Source organism: Anomalospiza imberbis, unplaced genomic scaffold (assembly GCF_031753505.1).
Source record: "Anomalospiza imberbis isolate Cuckoo-Finch-1a 21T00152 unplaced genomic scaffold, ASM3175350v1 scaffold_69, whole genome shotgun sequence".
NCBI classification, from domain to species: Eukaryota; Metazoa; Chordata; class Aves; order Passeriformes; family Viduidae; genus Anomalospiza; species Anomalospiza imberbis.
Genome location: NW_027100303.1, coordinates 527,311 through 542,409, shown reverse-complemented (window position 1 = coordinate 542,409; position 15,099 = coordinate 527,311). Strand labels below are relative to the sequence as shown.

At 57.8% G+C, this 15,099-nt stretch overlaps 2 pseudogenes; one reads left to right on the top strand and one right to left on the bottom strand.

Annotated features, from left to right (window-relative positions):
* The window catches only part of LOC137467576 (uncharacterized), a 441,429-nt pseudogene that overhangs the window by 49,316 nt on the left and 377,014 nt on the right, over positions 1–15,099 (bottom strand).
* LOC137467577 (zinc finger protein 850-like) overlaps positions 12,190–15,099 on the top strand; it is a 214,022-nt pseudogene continuing 211,112 nt past the window's right edge.

Sequence of the window (15,099 nt, the reverse complement as noted above, 5' to 3'; positions counted from 1 at the left end):
CGCACGCCCCGCTGGCTGCAGACACCCCCTTTTCCAGCTGCAGCTGCTGCCAGGAGCTCTCCCAAAGCAATGGTGTCTTCATGGCAATTTGGTTACAAAGTCAGCTCAGGCCCAGAGGAAGAACAGCAAGCACACAGCAAGCCCAAAGCCACAGCACCGAGGGAAAACCTCGACTTACGTGCCAAGTGGGTTAAAAAATACCCCGCATACGCCACAGAGTACAGCGTGCAAACTGCAGCAGCCACGTGCTGGATCATTTTGGCTGCGCTGCACACGTCTGCAGACTGTAGCCCTGCAAGCACAGAAGGACACCCGTCAGGGCTGGGCTGGCTGCTGAGAATGCCTCGGGCAGGAGGATCCTCCGGCAACGAGCAGTGCCCAGAGCCACTCTGGACACTGAGGCCTCCGTGTGCCACAGCAACGGGAACACCTCGGGGACGTGGCAGTGCTCCTGTGACATCACAGCAGCAGCTCACGCAGAAACCGCCTGGAAGGTTCTCCTGTGTCACAAAGGAGCACAAAGAGCCCTCCCAGGGCACAGCCTGTTGCCCAAAGGATCCAGGAGGAACTCTGAAAATGCAGCAAACAAGGACACCCCATAGCCCAGCCTGAACACTGAGGAGGAACAAGGACGACACCAAAGCAGAGCAAACATGACCTTTAGTCACTGACACTTCTGGCTAAAACCAGCAAGCCGTGTTCCATCTGGGATCTGTGTTCTAGTTTCAAAAAAAAGCAAGGTTTTTCCACTCTAAATATAGAGAAGGCAGGAACTGGGCAGGAGGTGGGATGAGGAAGGATGAGGAGGAGGGAGAGAGGAAGAGGAGGAGCATGAAGAGGAGGAGCAGGAGCAGGAAAAGGAGGAGAAAAAGGAGGTTCCAGTGCCCCCTGTGGCCGCAGCACCCTTGGCCCCGGGACCATCGCCCCCAGCTCATCCTGCAGGTGGGAGGGGAGGGGGAGCTCATCCCAAATCTGTCGGAGGGTCCCCGAGAGGGTTTTTTTATTGGGGTGTGTTTGGAGCTTGCAGATTGTGGAATCGAGCCCCAAATATCGTCTGGGAAGACCAAATAAACCCTGGGAGGTTTTTTTCTCTGTGTGTGTGTGTAGGTTTGGATCTTGCAGGACCCCAGAGCTGAGCCCCTTGGGGGATCTTTGGGCATCCACGTGGCCATTGCCCAGGGTCACCAGGGGGAAGACATTGGTCCTGGGGACCCCCTGGGGAGCAGAGGAGAGGAACCCCTGGGACCCCCCAGAGTGGGGAGAGCAGAGAGGGGTGATCCTGGAGCTGGGGGAACCCCGGCTGGCTGGAATGGGGGGGAGCCTGGAGAGGAGGGACCCCTGGGACCCCTGGGATATCAAAGTAGAGCATCAGGGCAGAAGGGACCCCATGGACCCCCCAAAAGCCCCTGGATTATCCCTAATCAGGACGCCAGAGAAGGGGGAACCCCTGGAGGCATTGGACCTCCATCATCCCAGGGAAAGGAAACCTCTGGCACACCAAAAGTGGAGAGATCAGAGATAAGGATCTCCTGGGAGAGTTGTTTTGGGCTGAACCTTGATATAGTGGAGATTTCCATGGACACAAGACTCCTGCTGACTTCTAGGGATGGACTTGGGCAGTGAGGAGCCTCTATTCCAAGGTGCTCCCACCTTGGTTTTCCCCAAAGCAGGATTTGTCATTCCCAGGGTGTGGCTGGATGGAGGAGGAGGAAAAGCCCCGGAGATCCTGCAGGAGGAGGGGCTGCAAACCCAGCCCAGGGAGCTGCGGGGAGGAAAGAGCCCCCCTGAGCCAGGAAGGTGGCCGGAGATCCAGCCGGAGCACGGAGCTGGTGGAGAAGCCTCATGGCAGGGAGAAACCCCACAAGTGCTTGGAATGTGGGCAGGGTTTCAGCTGCAGCTCCACCCTGATGGAACACCACAACATCCACACTGGGGAGAGGCCCTGTGAGTGTGGGGAGTGTGGGGAGAGCTTCAGTGGGACCTCTGACCTCACCGAGCACCACAGGATCCACACTGGGGAATGGCCCTATGAGTGCTTGGAATGGCAGAAGAGCTTCAGGTGGAATTCAGGGATCGTCACTCACCAGCACTTCCACACCAGGGAGAGGCCCTGTGAGTGCCCCGAGTGCAGGAAGAGCTTCGTGCGCTGCTCCAGCTCCATCCCCCATGGGAGGATCCACGTTGGATGATCCCCAGTGAGCCCCGTTGGGCAGAGCCCCGGTGACCCCGCTCTGGGTGATCCTGGTTGGGTGGGGGGAAGGTGTTGGAGAGATTTCTTTCCCCTCTCCTTGTCCTGGTGTGATTTGGTTGGTAATAAATTCCCTCCCTGTGCCCGGGCCGGGTCTGTTGTGCCCGTGCCGGATTTGCTGAGGGATCTCTCCCGCTCCTTGTCCCCAGGCAGGAATCCTCGGTTCCATTTTCTGTCCCTGTGCGGCTGCGGGGGGCAGGGACAGAGCGGCTCTGGGGGGTGCCTGGCATGGGGCCAGCGTCACCCCTCGCCACGGGCACCCCTGAGACCCCGCGCAGCCGGGCACACATTTCTGGGCACAGCTGAGCTCCCAGCTGCGCAGCGCCCCAAGGCTCCCCGTGCCTGGAAAAGCCCCAGCCGGGGCTGCAGCGTCCCGGAACCGCTCAGCCAATCCAAACGCAGCCAAAACGCGCTGCAGCCAATGGGAGCGCGAGGAGTTGAGGAGTCATCGGTTGTGTGGCAGAGCCTCGGCAATCGGTGCCCAAAAGTGCTCGGAGCCAATGAGAGCGCGCGGCGCTGCTGAGCCCGCGCTGCTCCGGACTGGTGCTGCCAGCGCAGCGCGGCCGCTCTGGGGCTGGTGCTCCCTGGGCGGCGCTGGCCATGGGGCGAGTGGCGGCAGCTGGGGCCGTACTGGTGGCACTGGTGGTGCTGGGAGCCCCCCCGGCTGCGGGCGCGGAGCTCTCGGGAGAGCGGGGGGGGCGGGAGGCGGTGGGACAGGGGGGAGAATGGGGAAAAGGGGGCGGTGGGAGCCCGAAATTGCAGGGGCAGGAGGAGGAGGGGACCCCGAAAGGAAGAGCGGGAGGGGCTGAGGGTTGGGGGCAGGTGAGGAAGAGTCGGGAGAGGGTGGGAAAGTGGGGAAAAGGGGAGGGTAGGACCCCAAAACTGAGCGGGAAGTGGGGCTGGGAATTGTTAGAACAGGGTGGGAAAGGGTGGGAAAGAGGAGAATGGGATCCGAAAAGTGAGTTGGGAAAAGGTTGGAGGTGGAAGGGGAGAGGATGTGGAAGGGCAAATGGGGGAAGGGTGGAAAAGAGGAAGTGGCAGTGTCGCCCTGATTTCTTAGGATTTTCTAAAGTCTTCTGAATTTACATTCTTGTAGAGAACTTTCTCATGCAACTTTCTGTAAACAACCTATTGTTTTGCATTCTTTCATAGAGGTGGAGAAATTTGATAGACTGGTAGTTTGTCCAGTGTCATTGGAGAGGTGGCACGTTCACCCTCCAATCCACTGGCACCTTTTGAGAACTATAAATGATTGGAGTCAGAAAAAATAAATTAGTCTCTTCATGGTGACCAAAGCTGTGGTGCGTCGTTTTTCCTTGTGTCCTCTGGTGACATCTGGTGGCCGCCGGCGTGTACTACAGCTTCGGTCGGGTGAGAGTGAGCTTACCCCCCCCCGATCTGTGGGGTTTTGCCTGCTGTGTTAGTGATGGAAACCTCTATCGGTTTCGGGATGGAATCTCTTATGTTGGATCTCTGGAGGAATGGCCTGGAGAGGAATCGTGTTTCCGTCTCCTGGAGTGATTTTGAAAGGCTGTTTCTGTGGGCAAGGCAGCAGGGGTTCTTTTCTGACTTTAGGGAGGTGATGTCCCGGGAAGTGTGGTCTCAGTTGGGGGTCAGACTCATGGACGCCCTGTTTGATAACTGCTCTGTGGACGTTGGACCACTGCTGGTGCAATGGAAAATAGTGGACGCGGCTTGGCCGGAATCTGAATTTGGTAGCTCTCGGAGCTCTTTGGGGGAACCGTCTGTCTCGGACGTGGACGACGGGGACTTTGAGTTTATGCAGGATGCGGGTGCTTCCCCTTCTCCCCGAGACAATGAGCTGGCAGGTGGTTCCTCCTCTGAGGTGGATCGGGCTCCCAGCCCGCTGGCCTTAAGCGAGCTGTCGGTGGAGCCGGCTCGGCCGCCTCGCCCCGCTCCGCGTTGCAGGCGCAGTGAGCCGGTGGGGCCGGCCGGGCCGCCTCGCCCTGCCCCGCGCCGCAGATGTAGTGAGTCGGGGGAGAAATCGCCCTCTCTTTGTGCCTTCCCAGCGCTCGGGGGCGAAGAGGGGCCTGTGGATCAGTCCTCGCCTCTGATTGCGTCTGATTCGGTGACAACACTTTGTCCAAATTGCGGTGTTTCTACGACATATCCCCTGGGGGCAGCGAGAGCGGGTTCGCCCGTTTCCATCTCGGGCTCGTCTTCCGGGGGAAGGTCGTCTCCCATGCCTGAGCCTGCGCAGCCTGCTGGGCGTGCGGCGGCAGTGGGAGCCGCCGGAGGCGGGGCGCTGGTCGCTGTTCCTTCGGGCCCCGGCCCAGCGGGCGGGCAGCCCGCCCCGCTCCGCCCGGCGGGGGCGGTGCCCGCTGCGCGGCTGCGCGGCACGGGTGCGACGCTCCTTGGGGCCGTGCTGGACTCCCTTGTGTCGGCCCGTGATAACGTGACTCCGAGCGCCGCGTCTCTCTCTGTGCCCCATCCCTCCCCCGCGCCGGGGGAGGGGGGCGCCGCGCCGGGTCTGCGTTCCGCGCCGCAGCCTGTGTCCGCCGCGGTGCCCTCTGCCAGCGCTGCGGCGGGCGGCACCGCCAAGCTGCCGGCTGGTTCGGCTCCGCCTTCCCCGCCTGCCGCGGGGGCTGAGGTTGCGGTACAGCGGGGCACTGAGGTGTTTAGCTTTAGCGCGACTGCTGACGCGGCCAGCGGGAGACCGGTGGGTTCCCGTGGCCGCGGATCCTCTCCATCGGCCCTGTGGACCCTCCCCCCCTGCCAGGTGACCGTGCGTCCCAAGGACCACGGGCGGTTTTGGCAGGAGGTCCTAGATAAGGCTGAGGAGATGTGCGACTCTTCCTCCTCGCAGCGCCTGCAGGATCGTGGGGGAGGCTCCTCTGGCTCTGCTGATGCTGCGGGGAGCGTGGTGTCAAGTGATGCTGCACTGCCCCGCAGTCAGGCGGCTGCCGTTGTCCCTGTGGAGCCCACGGGACGGGACGCGGCGGGTGATGCGACCTTGACAAGGGGTCCCCAGGCTTTCCCTGTGCTTAGGGGTGTTACTCACAACACACATCAACCTTTACCGTTTAAGACACTGAAGGAAGTCCGTGATACCGTTGCCCAGCATGGTGTTGGTTCTGCTGAAGTTATGCAGACGCTTCGCATGCTTGTTGCTGAGATGCTGACGCCTTCCGACATCCGTTCTGTGGCACATGCTCTTTTTGACCCTGTGCAGTTTGACGTTTTTGAGGACAAGTGGGCTCGTTTGGTAGCCAGCGCAGTGCAAAAGAATGCTACGCGGGGGCCACAGGATCCCAGGAGTGCGGTTGGCACTGATATGTTGCTGGGCACAGGCAATTATGTTGATCCTCAGCTGGATATGATCCCCTTGTGCTTGACCAGTGCCAGACGCTAGGCTTGGCAGCACTGGTTCAGACCCTGGAAATGGCTGCTCCTCTGCAGCCGTTTGCAACCATTGTCCAAGGGGTAGATGAGCCTTTCATGAAATTTGCAGGGAGACTGACTGCCTCTGTGGAGAGGCAGTTAGCAGATTCTGAGGCGAGGAGAATTGTGCTTGCGAACCTGGCCAGGAGCAACTGTAATGCAGACTGTAGGAGAGTCATAGGGGCTCTTCCTGGTACGGCTACTGTCTCGCAGATGGTAGAGGCCTGTGCAGACCTCAGCCCCTCGGTTCAAAGGACGGCTGCCCAGACTACTGTTGCGCAGCCGATTTGGGCAGTGCCGCAGGGTTGGCAACAACAGCGGGGGGACTGCTCGGGCCAGCACCAAACAGGGAAAGAAAGTGCAGAAGGGAAAATTTCCCATGTTCTTGTGTGGCCGGTGTGGAAGGCCCGACCATATGTCATACGCCTGTAAGGCAACTGTTCATGTTAATGGCCAGGCGCTGCCGGGCCCAGGAAACGGGAAGCGGAGCGCGAAGGGGAAGCGCGCCCAGACACAAGTTCCTCTCCAGACCCCGGAGCCCATGGAGGTTTGCTCAGCCAGCTTGCAGCCAGCACCCGTGGATCAGCAGGTGTGGATGTCTGCACAGCAGCAACAGTTGTGTTAGAATCTAGTCAAATACACAAGGTTCCTCTGGATGCTTTTGGTCCTTTGGGTGAAGGCATGAGTGCTTTCCTTATGGGAAGGTCTAGTGCCACCCTTCAGGGCATCATTGTGCACCTGGGTCTCATTGATGCGGACTTCACAGGGCAGATTTGTGCAATGGTTTCCACACCCACCCCCCCAGTCACGATCCCGAAAGGGACACGGCTTGTTCAACTTGTACCTTTTAAGTCTTCTATTCGCAGGACAGCTGGCCGGTCGTGTGGAGTCAGCGGTTTTGGGTCTACTGGGCCGCCTCAAATTCACTGGACCGCTGTCCTGACCAAAGACCGTCCCGAGATGTCATGTACTCTGTCCATCCCCGGTGCAACCCCATCGGAGATTCACCTCCGCGGGCTTCTCAATAGTGGCGCTGACGTCACAGTTCTCTCCCTTGCCACCTGGCCTCCGGACTGGCCTCTGAGTCCCGTGGAGACATCCGTCGCAGGACTGGGGGGGACGGCACGATGTTACGTGAGCCAGCGGTCTGTGCTGATCACAAACCCAGAGGGACAGACGGCCTGGGTTAGGCCACATGTTACTTCTACTCCTGCTAACCTCTGGGGAAGGGATGTTCTGTCTGCATGGGGGGTGCGCATCGGGACGGGTTTTTGATGGGGGCCACTGCGAAGAAGGGCGCAGAGTGTCCCACGCCTCCTATACGGTGGCTGGTGGACACACCTGTTTGGGAGAACCAGTGGCCCCTCCCTTACAATAAATTGAGCGCCCTTCGGGATTTGATGCAGGAGCAGTTGGACCAGGGTCATCTGGAGCCTTCTACCAGTCCCTGGAACACTCGTTTTCTGCATCAAGAAGAAATCTGGGAAATGGAGGTTGTTACAAGACCTCCGAAAGGTCAATGCCGTGATGGAAAGTATGGGAACTTTGCAGGTAGGCATGCCATCGCCTACCATGCTTCCTGCAGATTGGCCAATCTTCATCGTGGATTTGAAGGATTGTTTCTTTACAATTCCTTTGCATCCCAATGACAGACCAAAATTTGCCTTTTCGGTGCCAGCAATCGACAATGCTGAGCCCGCACAGCGATATCAATGGAGGGTCTTGCCCCAGGGGATGCGTAATTCCCCTGCCATATGTCAATGGTATGTGGCTCGTGCCTTGTCTGGAGTTCGCAAGCAGTTTCCTGGTGCACGTCTGTATCATTATATGGACGACATTTTGGTGGCTGCTTCTACCCAGGATGAGCTGCTGAGGATTCAGCCTCGGTTGCTCGATGCTTTGCATGAGCATGGACTGCAGGTGGCTCCAGAAAAGGTTCAGCGACAACCTCCTTGGAAGTATTTGGGGGTCAAAATTCTGGAACGGACAATCCAACACCAGGAGGTGCAATTTGTGCATTCAGTGAAGACACTGAAGGATGCCCAGAAGTTGATGGGTGTCATCACTTGGTTACGTCCATACCTGGGACTAACCGACGCACAGCTGTCTCCTCTGTATGATTTGTTGAAAGGAGACTCTGATCTAAAGTCGCCTCGCACGTTGACCCCTGAGGCATGTCGGGTGCTGGAGGAGGCTCAGCAGGCTGTTTCTGCCCGCCAAGTTTATCGCATTGATTTCTCCGTTGATGTCACTGAATTCGTTATCCAGATTCGCATCCCACAGGTATCATTGGCCAGTGGAGTGACAAATGGTCTGATCCTTTGCACATCTTGGAATGGGTTTTCCTGCCCCATCGGCCGCAGAAGACAGCAACTGAATTGGCTGAGTTGCTTGCTCGCTTAATAATCAAATGCCGGCAACGGTGTTTGCAATTGATGGGCGCAGATCCCGCAAAGATCATACTCCTGGTATCCCGGGAGGATTTTGACTGGAGCCTTGCACATAGCGTATCCCTGCAATGTGCTCTGGTAAACTTTTCAGGGCAGATCAATTATCATCTGCCCAGCCACAAGCTACTGCAGGTGGCGAAATCCACGCAAATTTCTTTGCGGCCCAAAAATAGTCAGGAACCCGTGCAAGGGCCCACCGTCTTTACTGATGGCTCGGGGAAGACTGGAAAGGCCATTGCTACCTGGCAGGATGGATCTGAATGGCAGGTTCTGGGAGGTCATCAGGATGGATCAGCCCAATTGGTTGAATTAAGGGCTGCTGTTACGGCATTTGAGAGATTTTCCCAGGGACCTTTCAATTTGGTCACGGATTCCGCCTATGTGGCTGACATTGCACAGCGATTGGGTCATTCAGTGTTGAAGGAGGTCAGTAATCCTGCCTTGTTTCATTTACTGAAGACATTGTGGTGTGCCATTCAGGCCCGGGTTCATCCATTTTATGTTTTGCATGTGAGGAGTCACACCAACTTGCCAGGATTTGTGGCAGAAGGTAATGTGAGGGCTGACAGGTTGGCTAACCTGGCATGGGTAGCACCTCAGCACACTCGCGCAGGCCAAGGCATCGCACGGGTTTTTCCATCAGAACGCACATACCTTGCAGAAGCAGTTTCAGCTGACGCCAATGGAGGCTCGGGACATTGTCGAGTCCTGTGACGACTGCCATGTGCTTGCTCCACCTTTACCAGCAGGGGTAAACCCCAGAGGCCTTAGGGCTTTGGAGCTTTGGCAGACTGATGTCACCCAGATTGCCGAGTTTGGCCGGCTTAAGTATGTGCATGTCACGGTGGACACGTTCTCTTCTGCAATGTGGGCTTCTGCTCACACTGGAGAGAAAGCCCGCGATGTCATTGCCCACTGGCGGCAGGCTTTTGCCGTCCTGGGGGTACCTTCTGCTGTGAAAACCGACAATGGTCCTGCTTGCGCATCGCAAAAGGTGCGGCAGTTCCTGCAGCTGTGGGGTGGGTCACACAAGTTTGGTATCCCTCATTCTCCAACTGGTCAAGCTATTGTAGAACGCGCTCATGGTACCCTGAAGCGGGTTCTTCAAAAACAGAAAAGGGGAATGCAGGGTGAAACCCCGCACAGTCGGTTGGAAAAAGCATTGTACACCATCAATCATCTTACAGTGCAACAGAACTCAAATAACCCTGTCATTTTGAACCATCATTTTTCATTGCAGGCTGCAGACGAGGCACATCAGCCTCGAGCAAAGGTTCGAGTGCGGAATTTAGTCACCAAACAGTGGGAAGGTCCTTATGACCTTATCGCTTCGGGGCGCGGGTATGCTTGTGTGTCCACAGATACTGGGGCACGATGGGTACCTTCAAAGTGTGTTCGCCCTGACCTGCGACCACAGAGACAGAATCCGGCCGACGGGCAACATGGAAACCGTGACCAACCTGAAAGGCATCAAGTGGGTGAATCGCTGAGTGATGACTCGGATGCAGACAACACGAGTGATCACTCTGATGATTCCTCCATGAATGGACACTGAACACTGTTCATTTTTCTTTTTCCATTTTCTTTTTTTAAACTGAGAAGGGTGAGATGTCGCCCTGATTTCTTAGGATTTTCTAAAGCCTTCTGAATTTACATTCTTGTAGAGAACTTTCTCAAGCAACTTTCTGTAAACAACCTCTTGTTTTGCATTCTTTCATAGAGGTGGAGAAATTTGATACACTGGTAGTTTGTCCAGTGTCGTTGGAGAGGTGGCACGTTCACCTTCCAATCCACTGGCACCTTTTGAGAACTATAAATGATTGGAGTCAGAAAAAATAAATTAGTCTCTTCATGGTGACCAAAGCTGTGGTGCGTCGTTTTTCCTTGTGTCCTCAGGTGACATCCCAGTACTCCCATCATCCCAGTTCCCCCTTATCCCAGTTCCCCATTATCCCACTCTCCCAGTTATCCCAGTTCCCCATTATCCCAGTTATCCCAGTCCCACATTATCCCTCTCTCCCAGTTATCCCAGTACTCCCATTATCCCAGTTATCCCAGTTCCCCATTATCCCACTCTCCCAGTTATCCCATTATCCCAGTTATCCCAGTTCCCCATTATCCCACTCTCCCAGTTATCTCAGTACTCCCATTATCCCAGTTCCCCATTATCCCAGTTATCCCAGTTTACCTAACCCACTCTCCCATTTATCCCAGTACTCCCATTATCCCAGTTCCCCATTATCCCAGTTCCCCCCATTATCCCAATTCCCCATTGTCCCAGTTCCCCAGTTATCCCAGTACTCCCATTATCTCAGTTCCCCCCATTATCCCAGTTCCCCATTATCCCAGTTATCCCAGTTCCCCCAATTATCCCAGTTCCCCATTATCCCACTCTCCCAGTTATCCCAGTTTCTCCCCCATTATCCCAGTTCCCCATTATCCCACTCTCCCAGTTACCCCAGTTTCTCCCCCATTTTCCCAGTTTCCCCATTATCCCGTGCTCCCCAGTTATCCCAGTTCCCCATGATGCCTGAGAGACTGGAGAGATTATATGGAACTGGGATAAAACAGGGAATGGGATCAAATAGGGACGGGGATCCTATGGAATGGGATAAACTGGACTGGGATAAACTGGACTGGGATTATATGGAACTGGGATAAAACAGGGAATGGGATCAAATATGGACTGGAATCCTATGGACCGGGATAAACTGGACTGGGGTTATATGGAACTGGGATAAAACAGGGAATGGGATCGAATAGGGCCTGGGACCCTATGGACTGGGATAAACTGGACTGGGATAGCCCAGACTGGGATCCTATGAACTGGGATAATCTGGACTGGGATAGCCCGGACTGGGATCCTATGGACCTGAATCCTATGGACTGGGATAAACTGGACTGGGATTATATGGAACTGGGATCCTATGGACTGGGATAAAACAGGGACTGGGACCCTGTGGAATGCAATCCTATGGAGTGGGACCACCCAGACTGGGATAACATGGACTGGGATCCTACAGACTGGGACTGCACAGAGTGGGACTGCACAGACTGGGACCACATGGATCAGGACCATAGAGACTGGGATAAACAGGACTGAGATGATATGGAATGGGATCCTACAGACACGGAGCATACAAATCCCAGTACAAACTGGGATCGCATGGAAGAGGAGGGGTGAAGAAGGAGAGCGAGTAGGGCTGGAAACAGAAGGAGATGGGAAAAGGGAGGGGGAAGAGGAGGAGGAGGAGGGATGGAAGGGGAGGGATGAAGGAGGACAGGGAGGAGAGGATAGCACACAGGAGGAGGAGGAGGAGCGATGGAAGAGGAGAGATGAAGGAGGAGAAGGCGAGGGGGGGTTAGGGAGAAGGAGAAGGGGGGAAGGAAGAGGAGAATCAGGCGGGGTTAGGGAAGAGGAGGAGGGGGGGAGAAGAGGAGGGAGGGAAGGGCAGGGATGAAGGGGACATTGGGGGTCCCGGTGGCAGCTGCCGGCAGAGGCAGCCTGGAGGAGCAGAGCCCTGTGTCCCCCAGGAGCCCAAAGTGGGGAGCCCAGAGAGGGGGGAGCGCTGCCATCGGCGGGACCCTCAAGAGCCTGGAGAGGGGCAGGGGGGACTCCTTGGAGCCCCTGCAGCCCCAAGCAGAGAGGAAGGGGAGAAGGGAGCCCGGGAGCCCAAAAAGCCCCGGCAGCCCTAAATGGGGAGAGCCAAGAGGGGGGAGCTTTTGGGATTGCTGGGACTCCCAGCAGCCTGGGGAGGGCGGGCAGCGAGGAGAAGGGGGACCCCCAATCCAAGCGTGACCCCCAGCAGCTGGGACAGGGGGGAGCCCCAAACAGCAAAGGGGAGGGAGCAGGGACGGGGAACTCCTGGGAGGCTTTTTCAGGGCTGAATCTTGGTGTTTGGGAGGTTTTTATGGAGCCCAGGTGGCCAGGGACTTCTAGAGATGGACTCGGGCAGAGGGACCTTCAGACTCAAGGTGCTCATCCCTTGTTTTCCCCAGACCAGGATTTCCCATTCCCAGCCCCTGGGAGGCGGCGAGGAAGAGGAAGACCCTGTCCTTGTCTTTGCTCCCCCAGAGCAGGAGCTGAGGATGGAGAGCAGGGAGGACAAATCCCTGCAGCAGAACCTCGTGGAAGAGGCTGATTTGAGCGGCTCCACGACGCAGGAACCCAGCGGGAAGGAAAAGCCCTGGAGATGCCGCACGAGGACAGGCTGCAAACGCAGATCGCGGGGATCTGAGGAGGAAAGACCCACCCTGGGCCAGGGAGGCAGCCGGAGATCGAGACAGAGCTCGGAGCTGGTGGTCCATGAGCAGCTCCATGATGGGGAGAAGCCCCACACGTGCTCAGAGTGTGGGAAGAACTTCAGGAGGAGCTCAAACCTGATCAGGCACCAGAGGATCCACAGTGGGGAGAGGCCCTACGAGTGTAGGAAGTGTGGGAAGAGCTTCAGGCGGAGCTCACACCTGATGAAGCACCAGAGGATCCACACTGGGGAGAGGCCCTACGAGTGTGGGGAGTGTGGGAAGAGCTTCAGACAGAGCTCCAGCCTGAACGTGTACCAGAGGATCCACACTGGGAAGAGGCCCTACGAGTGTTCCAAGTGTGGGAAGAGCTTCAGCCAGAGCTACAGCCTGATCAAGCACCAGAGGATCCACACTGGGAAGAGGCTCTACGAGTGTTCCAAGTGTGGGAAGAGGTTTCAGACCAGCTCCCATCTCCTCACGCACTATCTGGTTCACACAGAGGAGAGGCCCTTCTGCTGCCCTGACTGCGGGAAGGGATTCAGGCAGAAGTCCCACCTCATCAGACACCAGCGCATCCACACCGGGGAGGGGCCCTACGAGTGTCCCCAGTGTGGGAAGAGCTTCCCCAGCAGCTCTACCTTGACCAAACACCAACGGAGCCACCGGTAATGGAAGCGCTGCGAGTGCCCCAATGTGAGGAGAGCTAAACTCCATCCCCCACTGGAGGACCCACATTGGGCACAGCCCTGGTGACCCACATTCCCTGTGATCAACATTGGGAACACACCCGGCTGCTTCTCCTTTCCTATTGACCTTAATTTTTTTCTCTTCTCAATTTAACTGCACTCCGAAAGCCAAGAGGCATCGATCTTTCCCCTCAAAACCACTCACATGCCACTGAAAACCACTGAATTTTAACCCATAAAGGCTCAATCCCACCTCAATTTGCTTGTTCCCACCTCAAAAATCTCAATCCCACCCAAAACTCACTCGATTCCACAACCTCCAGAGTGAGATGGGGTTGAGAGGAGATTAGGAGAAGTGGGATCCCAGTTTGGAGCGGTGACATGGGGACTGTGTGGGGATGGGTGGCTGGGATGTATTTGATAGCAAATAAAACTTTCAGACTTACTGATTTCTTTACCGTTCATTTTCAGTCCGTGGCAGTTCTGTCTGCAGAGCGCCGCCTCACAGAGTGTCCCCTCACAGTTCCCGCCCTTGGCCTGGCCCCGCCCCCTTCCCCTCACGATTCCCGCCCTTAGCCTGGCCCCGCCCCTTTCCCCTCACGGTTCCCGCCCTTGGCCTGGCCCCGCCCCTTTTCCCTCACGGTTCCCGCCCTTGGCCCCACCCCTTCACCTCACGGTTCCCGCCCTTTCCCCGCCCCTTTCCCCTCACGGTTCCCGCCCTTAGCCTGGCCCCGCCCCTTTCCCCTCACGGTTCCCGCCCTTTGCCCTCACGGTTCCCGCCCTTTCCCCTCACGGTTCCCGCCCTTTCCCCGCCCCTTTCCCCTCACAGTTCCCGCCCTTGGCCTGGCCCCGCCCCTTTCCCCATATGGTACCCGCACTTTGCCCCGCCCCTTTCCCCTCACAGTTCCCGCCCTTTCCCCGCCTCTTTCCCCTCACGGTTCCCGCCCTTTCCCCGCCCCTTTCCCCTCACGGTTCGGCCTTCGGGAACGGGGGAGGAGGAGGAGGGAGGGAGGAAGAGGCGCAGCGGCAGCCGGGAGCGGCCGGAGGAGAGGAGAGAAGGAATCGCGGGGCCCTGGCGCTGCCAGAAGTCGCCGCAGCCCCGGGAGCATCGCCCCCCATCCCGCAGGTGCCCGGGGAGGGGGAGCTCGGCCCAAATATCCCGGGGGGTGCCTGGGTTGGGGTTTTTTGGGGGGGATGTTTGGAGCTGGCAGGGCTCCAAAGCCGAGCCGCAGCTGGCCCTCGGGGGACATCGGGGGGTCCCCGGGAGGTGTTTTTGGGTGGTCCCGGGGCCGGCAGTGGCTTCTCCCAGTACGAGCCCAGTTCGTTACAGTATGAGCCTGGTAACTTTCTCTCACTCCCTGCAGGATTCCAGTATCTCCCAGTTTGATCCAAGCTTATCCCGACCTGTCCCGGCTCCATACCCGCTCGTTCCGCGCGCTGCCAGGGCTGCGGGAACGGGGCACCGAGGGTGTCGCTGCTCCTGTTAAAGGAGGAGGAGGGAGGGAAGGGCAGGGCAGGGATGAAGGAGGAGGAAGAGGAGCAGCTGGAAGGAGGGAGGCGTGGGGAAAGCTGCATTCAAGGCTCTTCATTGACTTCTCATTGTCCTGCTCGGAGCTTTTGGAGTTTTGTGCCAGAAATCTCTCCCCTCCCCCACTCCCCCACAGGGCTTTGGGGCGGTTTTCCCTTTTTGGGGGAAATCAAAGCGATGCGCTGATGCTCCGAATTAGGGGGCAGGAGAAGTGGGGCTGCTGGGCTTCCCGCAGAGCCGGAGCCAGCGAAGGCGAAGGCGCAGGGCCGGGAAAGCCGTGTCGGGAGGTGCGGAGCAGTTTGTTGGTGCTGCAGATCGATGCCGGCCCGGGCCCGGGCCCGTTCCAGGGCTGTTCCTCATCTCCGGCTTTGCCCTCCCACAGCCCGGGGGGCCCTGAGAGCGCGGGGCGAGGCTGTGCCGTGTGCAGAGCCCGCCCCTCGCTGCCATTGGCCGCTGCTGCCGTCAGTCGCGGTTCTGGCGCGCTGATTGGTGAGAGCGGGGCGAAGCACGGCCCCGCTGGCGGCCTGAGGGCGGCCCTGG